Below are 20,297 nucleotides of genomic sequence, written 5' to 3'. Positions count from 1 at the left end.
GATATCCGGACAGGTGGATCCTTTCCAGAAGGTTTTCTATTTACTTTTCCCAGACATACCAGAGGACCCAGTCGATAGCTTTACAAAGTGTATTTCTTAAACAATAAGACTTGAAAGTTGAAATTACTTCTCAATCCATGGACTGAAGGTGGCTGTTGTGTTAGCAGGCATGAGAACAACATTAATCTCATTGGACATCTCCATCAGAGTTCCGGGGAGGTGGGGGGCAGGTGCATTGTCAATGAGCAATAACGTTTTGAAAGAGATCTTTTATCTGAGTAGTACATCTCAAAAATGGGCTTAAAATATTCAGTAAATGATGTTGTAAACAAATGCACTGTCATCCATGCTTTGTGGCTTCATTTATGGAATACAAGCAGAGTAGATTGGGCATAATTCTTAAAGGGCTCTAGGATTTTCTTAGTGGTACATGAACGTTGGCTTCAACCCAGAGTCTCCTGCTATGTTAGCCCCTACAAGAGAGTCAGCCTGTCCTGTGAAGCCCTGAAGCCAGGCATTGACTTCTCTCTATCCAGGAACATGCTAGATGGCACGTTCTCCCTATAGAAGGCTTTTCCCTTACATCAGAAGTCTTTTGCCTAGTGTAGCCACTTTCATTAATTCTCTTAGCTAGACCTTTTGGCTAACTCACTGTAGCTTCTACATCAGCACTTTCTACTTCGCCTTGCATTTCTAATGTTGGAAAGACAGTTTATTTCCTTAAACCTCATGAACCAACCTCTGTTCACCTCACACTTTTCTTCTGCAGCATCTTCTCTCTCAGCCCTCACAAAACTGAAGAGAGTTGGAGTCTTGCTCTGGTTTAGGGTTTGATTTAAGAGAATGTTGTGGATTGATTGTTTTTCTATCTGGATCACTAGAACTTTCTCTGTATCAGCAATAAAGCTGTTTTGGGTTTTTTTTTTTAATCATTTGTATGTTTATTAGACTAGCAATTTAAATTTCCTTTAAGAACTTTCCTTTGGCATTTATAACTGAGCTAACTGTTTAGCACAAGAGGCCTAGCTTTGGGCTTATTTCAGCTTTCAAAATACCCTCCTCAGTAAGCTTAATTACTTGTAGCTTTTGATTGAAAGTGAGAGATGCATAACTCTTCCTTTCACTTGACCACTTAGAGACCATTGTAGGGTTATTAATTGGCTTAATTCCAATATGGTTGTGTGTCTTGGGGAACTGAGAGGCCAGAGGAGGGGGAAAAATTGCCAGTTGGTAGAGCAATCAACACCAACGTTGAGGAGCCAAGACCAATCTCAAAGAACTTCTTCCCTGTGTTTTCTTCTAGGAGTTCTACAGTATCAGATCTTATGTTTACATCTTTAATCCATTTTGAATAAATTTTTCAATGTGAATAACATCAGGGCTCAATTTTATCTTTCTCATGTGGCTATGAGTTTTCCCATTCTGCCCTTTTTACCATCTCTTAATCTGGATCCCTGATTATTCTAATATTTGTTCTTTTGATGGAATCCCCTAGATTACATAGAAGTTATTTTTCTGCATTTTTTCTTTTTTTCTCTTCTAAATGGGTTATTTCAAAATTCCTATCTTCTAAGTCACCTATTCTGTCTTCCATTTGCTCTACTCACTGCAGATGTGCTCCATTGCATTTCTCATTTCATTTATTGAATTCTTCAGCTTCTAGAATTTCTGTATTTTTTCATGATTTTGTTTAATTTTCTTTCTGAGTTTTTTTGGAGATCACTGAATTTTTTTTTCAAAAACAACTATTCTGAATTCTTTATCAGCTAGCTCATAAAATTTCATTACTTTGAGCTTGGTTTTTGGAGAATTTTTTCTTTCGGTGATGATATGCTTCCTTGATTTTTCACGTTCCTTGTCTTTTTACCACTGCTTCCTCTGTATTTAAAATAGCAAAAGTCTCTGCTATCTACTCTTTACCTTAAGCTGTTTAGTTCATTGTTGCTTCTATTATCTGGGGTTTTCTTGGTCTTTGTATGGGTACACACCCCTCTTCTTGCTCCTTGTGGCAGAATTCTTAAGTTCTTATGTCTTCTCCAGTCCTTTGTAACTCACCAGTCAGGCCACTAGAAACTTCTCTTATTTTCCAGAAGGTGGCACTATAGCTCAAATTTGTGGTTTCTCCCCTGCCCATTGACCCTGGCCTGCTTCTGAGAGCTCTCCCTAACTCTCAACTCTGCACTCAGGAGTATACCCAAGGGACCCACTCACTGTGTTTTAGCCCTTGGGGCACTGAGGGTGCCTGCAGACCAGGTAGGAAGATCCTCAGATGAGGGACTCCCAGGGGCTCATGGGAGGACTTCCTGCAGAAGTCCTAATGCAAACAGTAGGAACTGCATCCCTGCAATGCTCTTCCTCGTTGCCAATTTCCTCCCTGCTCCCAGGCATGGAGGTCCTGCCTCAGTACTCTGGGTGCTGCTGGAGAGAATAAGCAGTCACTCACCACTCTCCTTTTCCTTGATGGAATTGGTCACCATCACCTGATAGTTCAGCCCAAGATTTAAAATTTGGTGCATATGTCTGAGCCTTAATGCTTCAAAGTGTAGTAGACCTTTGAGCAGATGCTGGAGTGAGTATTAGTGATTATGAATGAATGAAAAGGCCTAGAATATGGTATGACCATTGCAAATTCAGTGGACTTAAAGGATAAATATAACATATATGGACTGTACTTGCTCAAAATACTGCCAGTCTCACAAATGAAAAGGCCAAAGATCTACCACCGCTGCTACAATAGCACTATACTATCTTGCCAAGGAAAGCTTAGAGAAGGTTAGCAAAGGTGCTGAGTGGAAATTAGAAAAGATGTGATGTTAGCTATAGATAGCTAAATATAATTGCTGAATTTAAGAAGTAGTCCAAACCTATGTTGAGCCCCAAAGAAATTGCTTAGGTTGCTATGATTTCTGTGAAGAAATTGGCAATATCATTACTGATACAGTGAAAAGGGTTGAAAGGAGGGATGTAGTCCCATCAAAAGATGGGACTGAATCTGAATTAGTATCAAAAGACACTGAATGATGAATTATAAATTATTAAATTAAAGTTTGGCTGATTCTGTACTTTGTATACTTCCAAAGCTCAGAAATGGAATGCCTATGTTATACTGTGTGAAAAGAATATGTCTAGTGTCTAGCCCATTATACCTGCCCTTAAAATCGCCAATGGAAGCACTTGATAATAATTGCTAAAAATGTTAATGGAGAAGCTCTAAATACACTTATTTTTTTTAATATTTTATTTATTTATTCATGAGATACACACATGCACACACACACACACACACACACACAGAGGCAAAGACACAGGCAGAGGGAGAAGCAGGCTCCATGCAGGGAGCCTGACTTGGGACTTGATCCCAGGATTCTAGAATCATGCCCTGGGCTGAAGACAGTGCTAAACCACTAAGCCACCTGAGCTGCCCTAAATACACTTATTTTGAGCAGGCTAAAAGTTGGTCTTCAGATTATAGCAGTCAGATCTCCAGTTTTTAGTGACAATAGAAAAACCTATTTAAACACACAGCTATTGATGCTGGTGGTTCAGTGTTTGGAGAAGAGGCTAGCCCCAAATCTTGATCAGCCTCACATGACTTAGGAAAAGTTGGAGATGTCATTGTGACAAAGGATGAAGCCATATTTCCAAAAGGAAAAGGTAAAAGGCTCAAATTGAAAAACTTATTCAGGAAATCATTGAGCAGTTGCATATCATAACTAGCATTATAAAAAGGAAACACTGAATGAATATTTTGAAAAACTCCCAGATGGAGGTTGATGGGACAAATGATGTGGAAGTAAGTAGAAAGAGCTACTGGTGCCCTCAGTGCTATGTGGGATGCCTTTAAAGAAGGAGGGGGGTCATGTTCTGCTTCAGTGTACTCCAGCCTGAGACTTGCTGATTCCAGCTAATGAAGATATTTTGTTAATGATATAGAAGCTATTAGAAGAACACTCAAAATTCCTGCAAAGTTCATTGCCAAGAATGTAGATATTGAAGGATCACTGATAGTTGAGACAATTATGCTAGGTTCCTCCAAATTTGGTTGTGATGCTCTGCTTGGAGATTCTGTGAATCTGGAGAAAGTGCTTCACCATTACTAACAAGCTATGACAGGATGTTCAAAGCAATGTTTCTTACCAATAATTTCAGAGGAGTTGATTAAAGAAAGACTGGCCAATGTTAAGAAATTCACTATATTCATCAGTTTCTAGTTTCATTTGACAATATATCATAATTTACCGCTGTCATTGCCCATGCCTTCAGAGATTTTAATTTTCCTTGTATTTTTGAATACAAGGTTATTTGTACATTCACTAAAAAAAACAAGCAAAAATACACTGTGAAACTGTCTATAGTCTGCTATTCTTTATGTAATAAGGATGGGGGAGTGAGAAAATACACGTTCATTCACTAATGTCTTCAAAAGAAATACAGAAAAACAAAACAAACTAATGAGTTGATTGCCAACATAAGTCGGATAGGTGTGGCGATTAAAGAATGTGATTAAAGAATTCTCTTCATTTTCTGTGTAACACTGACTTTTAGGACATACCCCAAAGCATAAATAAATAAAATCAACCAGGGGGCACCTGGGTGGCTCAGTGGTTGAGCATCTGCCTTGGCTCAGGTCGTGATCCTGGGGCCCAGGGATTGAGTCCCACATCAGGCTCCTCGCAGGAAGCCTGCTTCTCCCTCTGCCTATGTCTCTTCCTCTCTCTGTGTCTCTCACAAATAAATAACATCTTTAAAAAATTTTTTCAAAAACAAAACCCACCAGGATGTAGAAGAACCCAAAATAGAATACAAAAAAAAAAAAAGTTTACCTAACTGTATTATAAATGAAGGACATAGCTTTACTGAAAGAGGTAGAGAAGGAAAGAATTAACTTGAGTGATGCAGGAAAATGATATTTTGATTGTATACCATATGCAAATATATACCCACACTGTACTATATTTTGTAAATTTATATTTAACAAATGTGTTAACTAGAGATTCCAAAGTACTTTATATGCACATTAAGATTTAGCAAATATGTAAATATATAGTAAGTTCTAAAAGCCAGGTTACAAATAAGAAAAGGGGAAAAGCTAGAAGGAGCGCTCTGATGTTGTATGGTGTAAGTCTGGGTCCAACGTGTAAGTATGGACCTATAGCTTTAATATATTCATACAATCTTAGGTATAGAAATAAATACCAATGTGCATGCATGTGTGCATGTTAGTGTCCATATATGTATTTCCTAGCTCTGTCTACTGAGAGCACCTAGGGGCAAGAACATTCCAACAGCAATGAATGCATCTGGCATTCAGATCTCAGTTTCTGAGATTCTATATTTAAAGGAAAATGACTTTTAGAAAAAGGGCTGATTACATGGCTAATACAGAGAAAATCTAGGATGAGACAAGATCATCTGTGTCAGAAAGCAAGGGAGTGCTTATGAAATGATGGAGTGAGATGTCCAAGTAGGATTCAGGAGCCAGCTTGAAGAAGCTACCAATGGCCAAATCTGGGACAATGTGAGCAAAACAGTAATGGTCATAATGTAAGACAACCATGGAATACAACAAATATCCATGAGTACCAACTAGTATCAGTAAATAATTGAATAAATAAATAGGTGAGGGAGAAGAGACTGCTCTTCTTTACCAGCCAGTTGAATAATGGAGAATGAAAGAAGGAATGAATAATGGAGAAGGAAAGATACAAACAGAAAATCACCATTAGGCAAACACACAGTAATAATTATTGCAGGAAAAAAGGACTGATGTTGCTAAAATTAACAGGTGAAATTATGATGAGAAACTGGATATCTGAATAGTGTCTAGCTATTTCTCTACAAAATATTTCTTAATTATTATGGGAAAAATTATAACTTGCCAGTGGAGAAACCTGGCCGACACCATCCTAACCAGTGACTGATGTTGACATCCCGCGTTGATAAGACCTGCCAGCATCCTGTCCCTCCACACAGAGGAAGGTACGAGGGCCTTTCTGCCACATGTGAAGAAGTCAGACCCCCAAATTGGGAAACATTGCAGAAGGAGAGAGGAGGGAGGGAAAAGGAAAGCTCTAGAGGATGGTTTGAGTTAAGATGTCATCAGTGTAGACAGAAGTGGAAAAAGTGAACAGTCAGAAAAATAGTAACTCAGCAACACTTGATAATCAATGTAGGATGTTAAGGGGGTGTATTCTAGAGAGAACAGAAGGAGATTTAAAGAAAGACACCTGTTCTAATGATCTGTAATCCTATTTAGGCATGTGCTTTATAACTTTCTGAGGGTTTTAACAAATCTCCCCGAGACTTTTATTGTAAATGAAATCTTTTTGACTAATTAGGCCTTTTTATTTGGTATGTTAAGTTACTTGGGGAGTGCTGTCAAATAATGATATAAGCCTTAGGTTTTGCTGTTTGGGTAAATGCTGTAACCAGTCTAGAAATCACCTGAAATTCCTAAAATTTTAATATGTGCTAGTATAAGGTTGTCAATTGACATTCTAATTATTAAAGTGTTATGTGTCATAGGAGAAAAAAAAACAAAGAAAGACACCCAGATTTGTAGGCTGCACAATAGGTGGATAATCTTGCCATTTATTAATCAGAGCAGGAGGCCAAGTTTTATTGAGAATTATCCTCTAACTTGAAATGAGTGTTAGTTTATCAATACTGCCATCCCAAACAGGTGGTGCTTTATTTTATTATTTTATTTTATTTTATTTTATTTTATTTTATTTTATTTTATTTTATTTGCCAAATACATCTGTGTGAAAGCTAGTTTTTGCCTAACAAAATTTCACACTTGGCAGGCCAGCTTGCCTTGGAATACTTTGCCTTCATGGGACCCGGGGCCAATGAGTGAGGAGTCCTGTTCTCCTGGTTTATTTTTGGAGTAAAAAGAAGCACATTTTGTACTTCATTTGGCTTGCTCTTTGTACCTTGAGGGATCTGCAGGAAGCAGTGCTGGCTTCAGTTACATAATTAATGGATGAGGCTTCTAAAATGAGTTGTGGTCTTCACAGTATTAATATCTGAAAAATTTCTGCCCCCTGAGCCTACTACCTCGGAAAGTTTTCTATTTGAAACATGTAAAAAGAAATGTGGTACAAGATAAAAAAAATACTCCAAGAGAAACATTTGGAAGCTTTAAAAAAAAAAAGTCATGAAGGATTAAAGTGTTTAACTGAGAAAATATTTTATGGGGTTTACAAGAAATTTTTTCTAATCACAGTTTTACTGCTTTTAGTTTCTATGATAAAAAAGGCATAATCAGGGCAAAGATACATCATTGCAGAAGATAAAACAAATAGAGTTTTATTCCAGTTAGAGTGCTTTTGTTAAAGTCTGATTCCTTAATATTTGGGTCCATGAAATCATGAGCTAAATTATGAAGAGGTACATCTACATCTTATTTAGCAAAACTTACATTTAATTATAGTGTCCTTGTGCAAGGTAATGAAAACTAAACATATGAGGTCAACTAATCAAAAGTTAGATTACATTTTCTTTTATGCACATAGGAAATATTTACAGGCACCTCTCATGCAATACTCCACTAAGTATCTGAAGGAAGAAGATAGGACTTGGATCTGTGAAATGCGGGTTTGAATTCCAGGGCTACCGGTTAGTAACAGGTATGGGAACTTTGAATATAGATACAAATATAAGCCTCATTTCCCCAGGGGAAAAAAAAGGTGTAAAGGACTTGCCTCATAAGATTCATGGAGGATTATCTGAAAGACTTGCAGTGCTGAGTACTGTACAGTGTATACAGTGTATGTGGATTTTTAAAAAATGAATTAAGTTTAGCTGATAGTGAACACATATAAGTGGGTTATATTTTCATTTTTCTTTACCATTGTTTTTAGGGAATCAAAAACTAAGTAATCAGTACTGAGATCTCAGAGTTATCTGTAATAAAACGTCTTTTTCTTGGCCACATTTTTAAGCAAACATCAACTAAATCTATTTGTTTGAAGATCATAAATCCCAATGTATGGAATCATTGCTGAAGCAGACAGAATCATCCTAAAAGTATGCACAATATATCTCATTTGTGTGACTCAAATGTAGTCACCTACTTTGGTTCAAAGCTGTGTTCCAAAGATAAAATTATGAAAAGAAGAACTTGTTTCTTTGTGTGATACAGCATACCCATGTTTTAGTTTGCCCGAACTTTTGCCTATGTTACTGAACTTAATTTATGTGGAGTTTATTATATGCTCCCATTGGGAAATAATATGAAAATGAACAAAATAACAGCCATTCTTTGAAAGTAAAACACTCTTCTTTCACTCTGAGCACTGTTACATGGATGATGATAGAGGAAAGTGAAGAGAGGTTATTTCAGAGAAGTAAACATTGGTTAAGTATATTCCATGATATAGATGTTGTAGGAAATCTTGTTGCTGCATTTTTAAGATGTGGATTTGGAAACAGGTAAGACTGGCAAGGCAATTTACTAAAGCTGGGGATATTGGGAAAATTATGAAAACCTCTGTAAATGGCTATTTCACCATCTGAAAATGGAGATACCATGATACTTCCTTTGCAAAGTTATGAAAATTAAATGTAAAATATTGTGAAAATAATTGGCAGGGGGGTGCCTGGGTGCTCAGTGGTTGAGAGTCTGCCTTTGGCTCAGAGCGTGATCCTGGAGTCCCAGAATCAAGTCCCACATCAGGCTCTCTGCATGGAGCCTGCTTCTCCCTCTGCCTGTGTCTGTGCTCTCTCTGTGTGTCTCTCATGAATAAATAAATAAAATCTAAAATAATAATAATTATTATAGTTGGCAGGAAATAAATATTGGTGCTTCTTTCCCTTTATCACAGCATTTTTAAAATTTATTATCTTTTATTTTATTGCTTTTTAATTTTTTATTTGAGTAGAGTTGACCCACAGAGTTACATTGTTCCAGGTGAACAACATCGTGATTCAACTTCTGTGTACATGATGCTGTGCTGTCACAGCAGTTTGTGAGAATAATTATTATTATGAATAATTAGAAAAATGGGTTCAGTTACCTCTCATTTATCAAGAAAGCCAATCTCACCAAATAAATATATATTTTGGTCTATGGACCTCTATGGCCAGCATCTTGTAAGACATTGGAAAGTAAGATGGATTTTTCCTGCATGATAAAGAACTGGTGCACCTAGATCATGTTAAAATGACCAAAGTAGATTCTCAAAATATAAAAAGAAAAACTTTCAGATAGTGAAGATGAACTCAAGGGAAGAGAAAAAAATCGATAGCTATATTCTTATTCAAGTCTGTCAGCTCTTTAATTTACTGATATTTTAATGTTATTTGAAATGAGAAAATATAGAAATGGAAAAGGGAAAAATAATGCCAAAGGTCTACCCACTTCATGAAAATTACAAAGTCAATTCATATTTGCTTTCCACTAAAAAGATTATCCCAGCACTTTAGCCAATTCTATTTTTTAGCATATTTTTTTAAAAAATCACATTACTTGCTCCCTTTATCATACATAATGAATCTTTTTACATAGACTTCTTTTTTTTTCCTTTTATTTTCAGAGGGTTATGATTTTTTTTGAAGTGTAGCTGACATACATGCTGTATTAGTTTCAGATGTATAACATAGTGATTCAGCATTTTACACATTACAAAATGCTCACCACAATAATCCATCTACCACCATAAAAAGTTATTACAGTATTATTGGCTTATTCCCTATGCTGTACTTTACTTCTCTGTGTCTTATTTATTTTATAACTGGAAGTTTATACCTCTTAATGCCCTTCACCAATTTCTTCCACACCCCCTCTTTGGCAACCACCAATTTGTCCTCTGTATTTATGAGTCTGTTTCTATGTTATTTTGTTTGCTTGTTGTGTTTTTTAGATTCCACATGTAAGCAAAATCATATGGTATTTCTCTTTCTTTGTCTGACTTATTTCATTTAGCATAAGACCCTGTAGGTCTATCCACAAATGATAAAATCTCTTTTATAGTTGAGAAATATTCCATTGTATATATACCTCACCTTTTTTAGCAATTCATCTATCAATGGATGCAGGTTACTTCCCTATCTTGGCTGTTGTAAATAATGCTGCAATTAACATAGGGTGTATATGTCTTTAAGAATTACCATTTTTTTAGGGGTTTTTTTGGGTAAATACCCAGAAGTGGAATTGCTAGATTGGAAGCTATTTCTATTTTTAATTTTTGAGGAACCTCCATGTTTTCTACAGTCTGCTTCAATTGCCATTCCCAAGAGCAGTGCACAAGGAAGGGTTCCCTTATCCTTGCTGATACTTGTTATTTCTTGTATTTTCTGTACTTTATTTTCTAACATAGAAAAATATTTGAGTGAGTTATCTATAAATAAGTCATCGTAGTCCAGACTTAAAAGTATGTTTGGCCTTAGGCCAGTCCTCATAACTAGCAAGTGCTCTTAAAGTGTGAGCATAGTGTAAAAAAAAAAAAAAAATATATATATATATATATATATATATATATATATATATTCCATGATATAGATGTTATAGAATAGATATATATATATATATATATTTTAAAGAGCACTGTAAAATGACTTCAAAAAGAGAAACCATATGTTAAATTTAAAAATATTTTAGAAATATAAATATTACTGTCTTTTTAATATATAATGAGCTGCTGAGTTTCATGAGGGAGATGTAAAAATAAGTATTTATCTTTAGAAATCGAAGTAAAGCTGTTCTACTAAGTAACAGGTTGCTATTGCAATATAACATAGAAAAGGATTCTGAATACATTTAATCATGTGCATGTGGACACACATACAAAGGAAATTTAAAATTCATTTTATAAATTTGTTAATTCATTTATTCATTTGTTAAAATGATGACAGAATTATGGGATTTTTTTAATAATAAATTTATTTTTTATTGGTGATCAATTTGCCAACATACAGAATAACACCCAGTGCTCATCCTGTCAAGTGTCCCCCTCAGTGCCCGTCACCCATTCACCCCCACCCCCTGCCCTCCTCCCCTTCCACCACCCCTAGTTCATTTCCCAGAGTTAGGAGTCTTCATGTTCTGTCTCCCTTTCTGATATTTCCTACCCATTTCTTCTCCCTTCCCCTCTATTCCCTTTCACTATTATTTATATTCCCCAAATGAATGAGACCATATAATGTTTGTCCTTCTCTGATTGACTTACTTCACTCAGAATAATACCCTCCAGTTCCATCCACGCTGAAGCAAATGGTGGGTATTTGTCATTTCTAATGGCTGAGTAATATTCCATTCTATACATAAACCACATTTTCTTTATCCATTCATCTTTCGAGGGACACCGAGGCTCCTTCCACAGTTTGGCTATTGTGGACATGGCTGCTAGAAACATTGGGGTGCAGGTGTCCCGGCATTTCATTGCATCTGTATCTTTGGGGTAAATCCCCAACAGTGCAATTGCTGGGTCGTAGGGCAGATCTATTTTTAACTCTTTGAGGAACCTCCACACAGTTTTCCAGAGTGGCTGCACCAGTTGACATTCCCACCAACAGTGTAAGAGGGTTCCCTTTTCTCCGCATCCTCTCCAATATTTGTGATTTCCTGCCTTGTTAATTTTCCCCATTCTCACTGGTGTGAGGTGGTATCTCATTGTGGTTTTGATTTGTATTTCCCTGATGGCAAGTGATGCAGAGCATTTTCTCATGTGCATGTTGGCCATGTCTATGTCTTCCTCTGTGAGATTTCTGTTCATATCTTTTGCCCATTTCATGATTGGATTGTTTGTTTCTTTGGTGTTGAGTTTAAGAAGTTCTTTATAGATCTTGGAAACTAGCCCTTTATCTGATATGTCATTTGCAAATATCTTCTCCCATTCTGTAGGTTGTCTTTTAGTTTTGTTGACTGTATCCTTTGCTGTGCAAAAGCTTCTTATCTTGATGAAGTCCCAATAGTTCATTTTTGCTTTTGTTTCTTTTGTCTTTGTGGATGTATCTTGCAAGAAGCTACTGTGGCCAAGTTCAAAAAGGGTGTTGCCTGTGTTCTCCTCTAGGATTTTGATGGAATCTTGTCTCACCCCAAGATTGCTAGAACTCATACAGCAATTTGGCAGTGTGGCAGGATACAAAATCAATGCCCAGAAGTCAGTGGCATTTCTGTACACTAACAATGAGACCGAAGAAAGAGAAATTAAGGAGTCAATCCCATTTACAATTGCACCCAAAAGCATAAGATACCTAGGAATAAACCTAACCAAAGAGGTAAAGGATCTATACCCTAAAAACTATAGAACACTTCTGAAAGAAATTGAGGAAGACACAAAGAGATGGAAAAATATTCCATGCTCATGGATTGGCAGAATTAATATTGTGAAAATGTCAATGTTACCCAGGGCAATTTACACGTTTAATGCAATCCCTATCAAACAGAAATCTCACAGAGGAAGACATAGACATGGCCAATATGCACATGAGAAAATGCTCTGCATCACTTGCCATCAGGGAAATACAAATCAAAACCACAATGAATTACCACCTCACACCAGTGAGAATGGGGAAAATTAACAAGGCAGGAAATCAGATTTCAGGTTGTACTACAAAGCTGTGGTCATCAAGACAGTGTGGTACTGGCACAAAAACAGACACATAGATCAATGGAACAGAATAGAGAATCCAGAAGTGGACCCTCAACTTTATGGTTAACTAATATTCGATAAAGGAGGAAAGACTATCCACTAGAAGAAAGACAGTCTCTTCAATAAATGGTGCTGGGAAAATTGGACATCCACATGCAGAAGAATGAAACTAGACCACCCTCTTTCACCATACACAAAGATAAACTCAAAATGGATGAAAGATCTAAATGTGAGATTATAGGATTTTTTTCAAATTTTCTCTACTGCTTTTATATATATTTTTAATCCTTTTTTAATTTTTTAAATTGGAGTTCAATTTGTCTACTGCTTTTATAAATAAAAGTTGTGCCTAATTTACAAAAACACCGTCATGTATTATACATTCCAATTTTACCGGCTAGTGCTTGTTCTTTCCTGCCTGATCTGTGGGGGATAGAATCTTTCAATAAATTTTCAACTACCTGCTTCTCTGCCTCATACAAGAAGCTTTTTAATATAGGGTTGTTGTTAAATTACTCAGGGAAACTTGTTCAGGAATTATTAATTAATTTATGCTAATTAAGAGCATCAAATATTTTAAAGATGCACAAACAGAACCAGAATGAAATTAAAAGTAGCTTGAGGCCGCTGCAGTAACAAAAGAACAACTTAAAAATTATTAGCAACTGACCCAGAAGACCAGTAGTGAATAAGCTGCAGAGAAGATTTACAGTGTGCTGGCAGGCTTTGCCTGTGCCTAGTACTTCACTGAAAACAGCTGTGCTAAGCTAATTTTGTTTGTTACCATCACAGTATAGAAGCCAATAAACTTAGAAAGGCTTGGAGACAAAGTTTACAGGATTTAGGATTTACAAAATATTTTTTGAGCTTCTTGTATGTGAGAATTGTAGAAATTATATCTCAACTTCCAAAGTTAAATTTACAGAAGCATTATTATTTAGAAGGTACATTTGATGAAAACTAAAATAAATTTTTATTGTTATTTTTTGGGTGAATACGTCTCTTAAGTATTTTTTATTTTATTTTTCATTTTGTATTTGAGTATATTTGACACACACTGTTATAGTTTCAGGTACACAGCATGGTGATTCAGCATCTCTATATGTTATGCTGTGCTCACCATAAACGTAGCTACCACCTGTCACCATACAATGCTATTATAATATCACTGTATTCCCTATGCTGTATCTTTTATTCTTATGATTTACTCATTCTATAACTGGAAGCCTGACCTCCCACAACCCTTTACCCATTTTGCCCACCTTCCCCCTTCCCTCTGGCAATCACCAGATTGTTCTGGGTATTTATAGGTCTGATTCTGCTGTTTGTATTTTTGCTTTTTAGTAATTGACTATCTCAAGCTTATTTTAGTAATTTTTAAACTAAGAATTACAAAAATTAACTGGCAAGTGCTTTAAACTTTGAAGAGCAAATAGATACAAAATTAACATATAATTGAGATTCGAAGCTCTTGGTGCCATTTTTGTATGAAAGAAATTGTATGAGGGATGCTCAGTCAATGAAGTGTGTGATTCTTGATCTCAAGGTTGTGAGTATGAGCCTCCTGTTAGGTGTAGCGATTACTTTAAAATAAAAGAAAACCATTGTACTGGAGAATATCTGTCATAAAATTAGACTGAATTTAATTTCTTAGTATCTTAACAATCTGATTCCACTTTTGTTTTGAGAGAGGAGAGTGAGAGAGAGAGAGCACAAGGGGGAAGGGGCAGAGGGACACAGAGAGAATCTTAAGCAGATTCCACTCTCAATGCAGAGCCTGACTCAGGGGTTGATCTCATAACCCTGAGACCATGACTTGAGCAGAAATCACCAGTCAGACACTTAACCTACTGAGCCACCCAGGTGCCCCTGATACTACTTTTGTACGGTGTAGTTGACTGATTTTTCTTACAATAAATAGGTGGGCCAGTCCCCATATTTTAAGATCTGCTGCATATTGTAAGAACTGCTGATTTGTGTCAAAAAGATCAGATTGTAAAATAACAATATCCTCGTAACTAAATATTATCAGACATAAGATTAGTATAATCAATTATAAAATAAAATTATCATACAAAATGTAATTGGTTCATATATAATAAACCCATCTTAAGAGATATATTTCCAAGTAAATATATAAATTCATCAGGAGTCTATTTTGTTCAAATCAGACATGCCAATGCAGATATTTATTGAAATGCATTATCATCCGTCTTAGAAATGTAATACAATTATATGGTACAGAAGAACTCTATAGCCCTAAACAAGATTTAAGCTTTAAGTTGGAACAGACCCAGATTTCTGCATGTATGTGTGTGTGTGTGTGTGTGTGTGGAGTGTATAGTGACATCTTCAACAGGTATCTTTGAGAACCTTCTATTAGTAAAGAGTTTAGGTTAGGTTTTCTACTGTCCACAAAAGGTTAAAGTCAAACCGTCTGCTTTTTTGCTTTCTAATGTAATGGATTCACCATCAACCAACAACTCAGAACTTGCTGTAATCAAGGGCAGACTTCATGACAATCACAATCAATTGGTGTATAATTCTTTTTTTTAATAAATTTATTTTTTATTGGTGTTCAATTTGTCAACATACAGAATAACACCCAGTGCTCATCCCGTCAAGTGCCCACCTCAATGCCCGCCACCCGGTCACGGTTTATGTATACAATGGAATATAATTCTTATTTTTAAAAAATCGGAAATACAGATACTATATTTCATGTAGAATTTCTCAAGAGTGCTCTGTCAGAAAAGTCTGATCTTTGGATTGAGGCCAAATGAAATATGGCAGCTGCTTATTAAACTAAGTTTTGCCTTGGCACCCTGCAGAGTTGCCAGCTACAGCAATGATTATAATTAAAAGGTGCTATAACTTAGCATGCCATTAGGTCTGTTAATTACACTTGCTTTAGGCATGTTGTTGAGGATATTTTCTTTTATATTACTGCCTTCCCTATAAGACATCCCATGCTTGCTACATCTTTTTTTTTTAGAACTTAGCATTAGTGAAGCCTTTCCCTCTACCCATGAAGTGATACATTTTGTCCCCACTGGAAGTAAGAATATGTAACTGTCCATGGTCCCTTTTTGTTTTAATGGCCAACAAGCCTACAGATAGTTATTTTACTTCCATTAATACTCAATGGATTATTACAAGAAATCCAATAAGGAAGAGATCATTCACATCAAGATAAAAGAATCAAGGAGAACTAGACAGAAGATACTGAATTTGAGTCAGGCCTTAGAATATGGAATATATTTGGATATTAGATATGCATAAAGGATCAGTATAATTATGCTCTAGTTAGAATAGGCTAAGCTGTAGTAACAAAAAGACCCAGACATTTAAGGATCAATAAAAGAAGAGTCATACCTCCACAGTGGGGGAGAGGCTTTCCACTACTTGGTCTTTGGGGACCCAGGATCCTTTCATCCTGGTGTGGTAGCATCTCAAAAGCATCCCTCTCATCTGCCTTTAGCTGTCAGGAAAAAAGTACAAAGTCCACCTGAGAGGGGAATGGGTCAAGCCTGCAAGTGATTCCTATCATTTCACCCAGGACTTGCTTATTCAGTCACCAGTAACCACATGAGGTCCAGAAACATAGTGCACCTCCGTTCCAGGATGAGGTGGAGGGTAGGTGTTAGTGGACTATGCCACAAATATTAAAAATAATGGATTAAACTTCAAACATATGTGGTCTTAGACATAGTGAAAAGCATGATTTTTGTCTTAGTGACTGAAATTTCTTATAAATTTCTTATCCATTATAATGATCTCTTTTTCCAGTTATGTAAGAACTTCAGGTGTATTCTCAAGGGTTCCAGAATCCACTGAAAGATCCTATATTGACAAGACACCATTCTATACTGTGGAAAATATTTTCACTATGATTAAATGGACATTTCAGGGACGCCTGGGTGGCTCAGTCAGTTGAGCACCCGACTCTTGGTTTAGGCTCAGGTCATGATCTCAGGGTCATGGGGTCAAGCTCCGTGTCAGGCTCCATGCTTAGCAGGGAGTCTGATTGAGATTCTCTCCCCTGCCCTCTGCCACTCCCCCATTCATGCATGCACATTCTCTCTCTCTCAAAATAAATAACTAAATGTATATTTCAGTGAGGGCATAGAAGAAAGACAATGAAAATATGTAACAGAGTAAACTAATTTACTTATTTCTATAGTGCTTTTGATAAGATGAACACTTCAAATGACTTGCAGAGGTTGTAGTTATAACTGGATTCTCAACTTCCTTTATTTCAATAATTTTAAATGATTATACAATGGTTAAAACAGAATGGAAAATTGAGGGGCACCTGAGTGGCTCAGTGAGTTAACTGTTGGACTTGTGATTTTGGCTCAGTCATGATTTCAGGGTGCTGAGATAGAGCTGAGTATCAGGCTCTGCACCAGGCAGGGAGTCTACCTGAGAGTCTCCTGCCCCTCCCCCACCATCAGCACCCCATCCCCAACCACTTCCACTCTGTCTTCAAAGAAACAAACAATAATAACAAACCCAGAAAGGAAAATTTAGTTTCCCAAATTAAAATTTATTATAGTCATTGAAACATAAAACATCTATACTGTACTAGAATGTGACTACAGGGACAGTTAGGATAGAATTGGTGAGCAGTTTCCCAGAGACCCTGTACTGAATGGATGTGTGTGTTCTGGCTGCGCAGTCTTACAGCGTATCCGGGCACCCCAGTGCAGTCCCCTAGAGAAGACTCCTTGTATTTAACATCAATACCACTTTCTCCATACATATCATATTATGAGGTTTCATAACTCAGTGGAAATATCTGTATGAAGCAGAGAGCAAAAATTATGTAAAAATAGAGAATGAAAAATTCACACTCACATGGACTATAATTCAGTATTGAACTAGAGAAGATACTGCATTATAATGTAAATTACCTTGATGCATTACTTTCAAAAAAGCAATTGTTCTCACTTTTTACCACTTGATAGGCAGTTGCTCTAATCAATAAAATAAGAAACTGAATCTTTGCCTTTCCCCATTCTCTGTAATCCTTATTATTCTGTTTTGTTTTTAAGATTTTATTTATTTATTCATGAGAGACAGAGAGACAGAGACAGAGACATAGGCAGAGGGAGAAGCAGGCTCCATGAAGGAAGCCTGATGTGGGACTCGATCCCGGGACTCCAGGATCATGCTCTGAACCAAAAGCAGACGCTCAACTGCTGAGCCAACCAGACGTCCCTATTATTCAGTTTTATATGGATATTTATTTTAGCAAGATTCTCCATGATAATTTATTCACTAATCTATGGAATATCCAAGACAAGTGAACATTTCCCCCCTTTTTTGAAAACGAGGTTGGTATTATATTTAACCCCATAGTATGAGGCTCTGTAGTCCCCTGAACCATCTTTTTAAAATTAATTTTTCCATGCCAGATCCCGGCAAGCTTCATGATGGGTAACCCTTCTACGTGACCATAAATACAGCCTATTCACTTAACAAAAGTTAAAAGAGAAAAAAATGTAAGTGGGAATCTTGCTTTTCCCTGAGATACTTTAGTAGTTACTGTCTTAAAGAACTCTTCATTACAGATCTTTAAAGAACATGAAATAAAACCAATCTTCACTCTCTACTAAAGTAAGATTCTACCCAAGAGAGACTCTCTTTAATTAATCCAATAACATATGTTTCTGAATTCCTAAAAAGACATCATCATAAATGAGTTTTTTTTCTTGGAAAGGAGGCATGGTCATCCTGGGGGAAAGAGGTACAAATGCCAGTGATTGTATATTCTCCTTACTTGCAGATCATCTTGTAGGACCAACCATGAAGAGTGGATATGAAATTGGGTCAGACTGACTAAAATATTCAAATGCAGGTATTATTCTGAAAAAAAAATGGATCATAGCTTATGTGTGTACTAAAGTGAAAACCAAAGTTATGTACTATGGTTCACCTCAAATATATACCCCATATGTGGACAAAATAAATATAGACTTAAAATAATTTAAATATTGAAACCAATGTACATAATTCACTGTCATCACACAAGTATATAGAATACTTGTGTAGCACTGACTAAGGGAGAAATTAGTTGAGCTTTGGCAATATTTCAAGAGTGTAATTGATGGGCATGATTAGATCAATGGTATAATTCTCAGATTACCAATACCAGGATGATATTCCATGCAGAAGAACTCACCACATGATACCATATGTACAATCTTTCTCCCACTTCAGTTATGATATTTTGCATAAAGCACACGTCAACTAATTTGGTTGCTTGGATGGATGGGTGGGTGGATGGGTGAGCAAATGGATGTTTGTGGCAGGTTAAGAAGATTTCAAAGATTTTGAAGCCAATGTAAATAACAACAACAACAAAAAAACCCTTATTAGTGAACCATGATAACAAACGGAGAAAAAAATAAGGAAACTGTATGCAGTCAACTTAGTGCAATCACTTAACACATGCAAACATGCTCTTTAAGGCACATAATGCAATGCAAATATTAACTCTTGGTATCATTATTCTTTTGAAAAATCGTGGGAGATGTCACAGGTTGTGATATGACTGAATGTTTTTATGAATAAGGACCTATAGATAGGATCTGCAGAATTAATATTAAAATGTGTAGGCACATCTCTCTGCCTCTCTCTGTCTCTATCTGTCTCTGTCCCTGTCTCTGTCTCTGTCTCTCTCTCTGTCTCTCTCTGTCTCTCTCTCTCTCTCTCTCTCTCTCTCTCTATATATATATATATATATATATATATATATATATATATCTTTTGTATACTGTTCACTGCAGTGAGAGAGTGATTCAGTGAAAAAAAATGGGAAGGCAAGAAAGTTAAAAAGACCACACACCTAAAATAGAGTTGATCATTTTCTTATCAAATCATATGCATATTCAGGGTCCTGATAAGGTCTTTTTTTTTAGTTCTGGTGGCAGTGGCTGTATTTGGAACTCACACCTCTTGAAAGGAGCTAATTTGAAGGCCTGAGTTTACAGTTCACATGGGCTCTGATGGAACATGAGGGAATGCAGACGTGCCTTTCCATTCCGTTGCTCCGTTGGCAGCTCATTCCTTTGAGCTACTAGGGTATTGAAATGGAAAAGATTTGTGTTTGCTGAAGCTCCTAGAGCAAAATTCTTGTCAATTTCCATCAGCTGCCTACTTAGGAGTTTGCAAGCAGCAAAGGGACACAAGGTGAGGAGTTACACATGAATGAGCTCACATCACAGCACGTCATTGAGCTCCATAGTTGAGGCATTAATAGTGTTCCACCCTTTCTTCTGAAACAGGTGCTCTCTCTTCTCTCTCCTTCCTCCTTCTCTGTTTCTTCACATTTTTATTTAAATTCCATTTTGTTAACATACAGGGTAATATCAGTTCCAGGTGTAGAATCCTACACCTGGATTCATCGTGGTATCATTAGTGATTCATCACTTAATACAACATTGGCTGCCCATCAAAAGGTCTGAAGCATTTGTTTTGAGTCATTTGGGGGAAGTTGGCTACTGACAATTCAACAGTGTTGATTTCTAGAACAGGCCAGCTGAACCTCTTTAGGCATGGGTACCTAGACTTGGTACTAACTGTAAGTTTAGAAAGTGCCACAAAGAGTTCAGTTTTAACCCAAAGGGTAGCAATGACTGTATATAATTATCCATCTGCCTCATCATGCTGGAGAGAATTGGGATTGGGATTAGG

At 36.5% G+C, this 20,297-nt stretch overlaps 1 protein-coding gene and 1 pseudogene across 1 annotated transcript in view; both read left to right on the top strand.

Annotated features, from left to right (window-relative positions):
- The window catches only part of GRIA4 (glutamate ionotropic receptor AMPA type subunit 4), a 373,881-nt gene that overhangs the window by 97,168 nt on the left and 256,416 nt on the right, over nucleotides 1–20,297 (top strand).
- Nucleotides 431–4,100, top strand: LOC111096140 (annotated as a pseudogene).

The sequence above is a fragment of the Canis lupus genome, chromosome 5 (assembly GCF_011100685.1).
Source record: "Canis lupus familiaris isolate Mischka breed German Shepherd chromosome 5, alternate assembly UU_Cfam_GSD_1.0, whole genome shotgun sequence".
Classification (NCBI taxonomy): Eukaryota; Metazoa; Chordata; class Mammalia; order Carnivora; family Canidae; genus Canis; species Canis lupus.
Note: the sequence above shows the minus strand (reverse complement) of the source record. Positions and strands in the feature narration are given on the sequence as shown.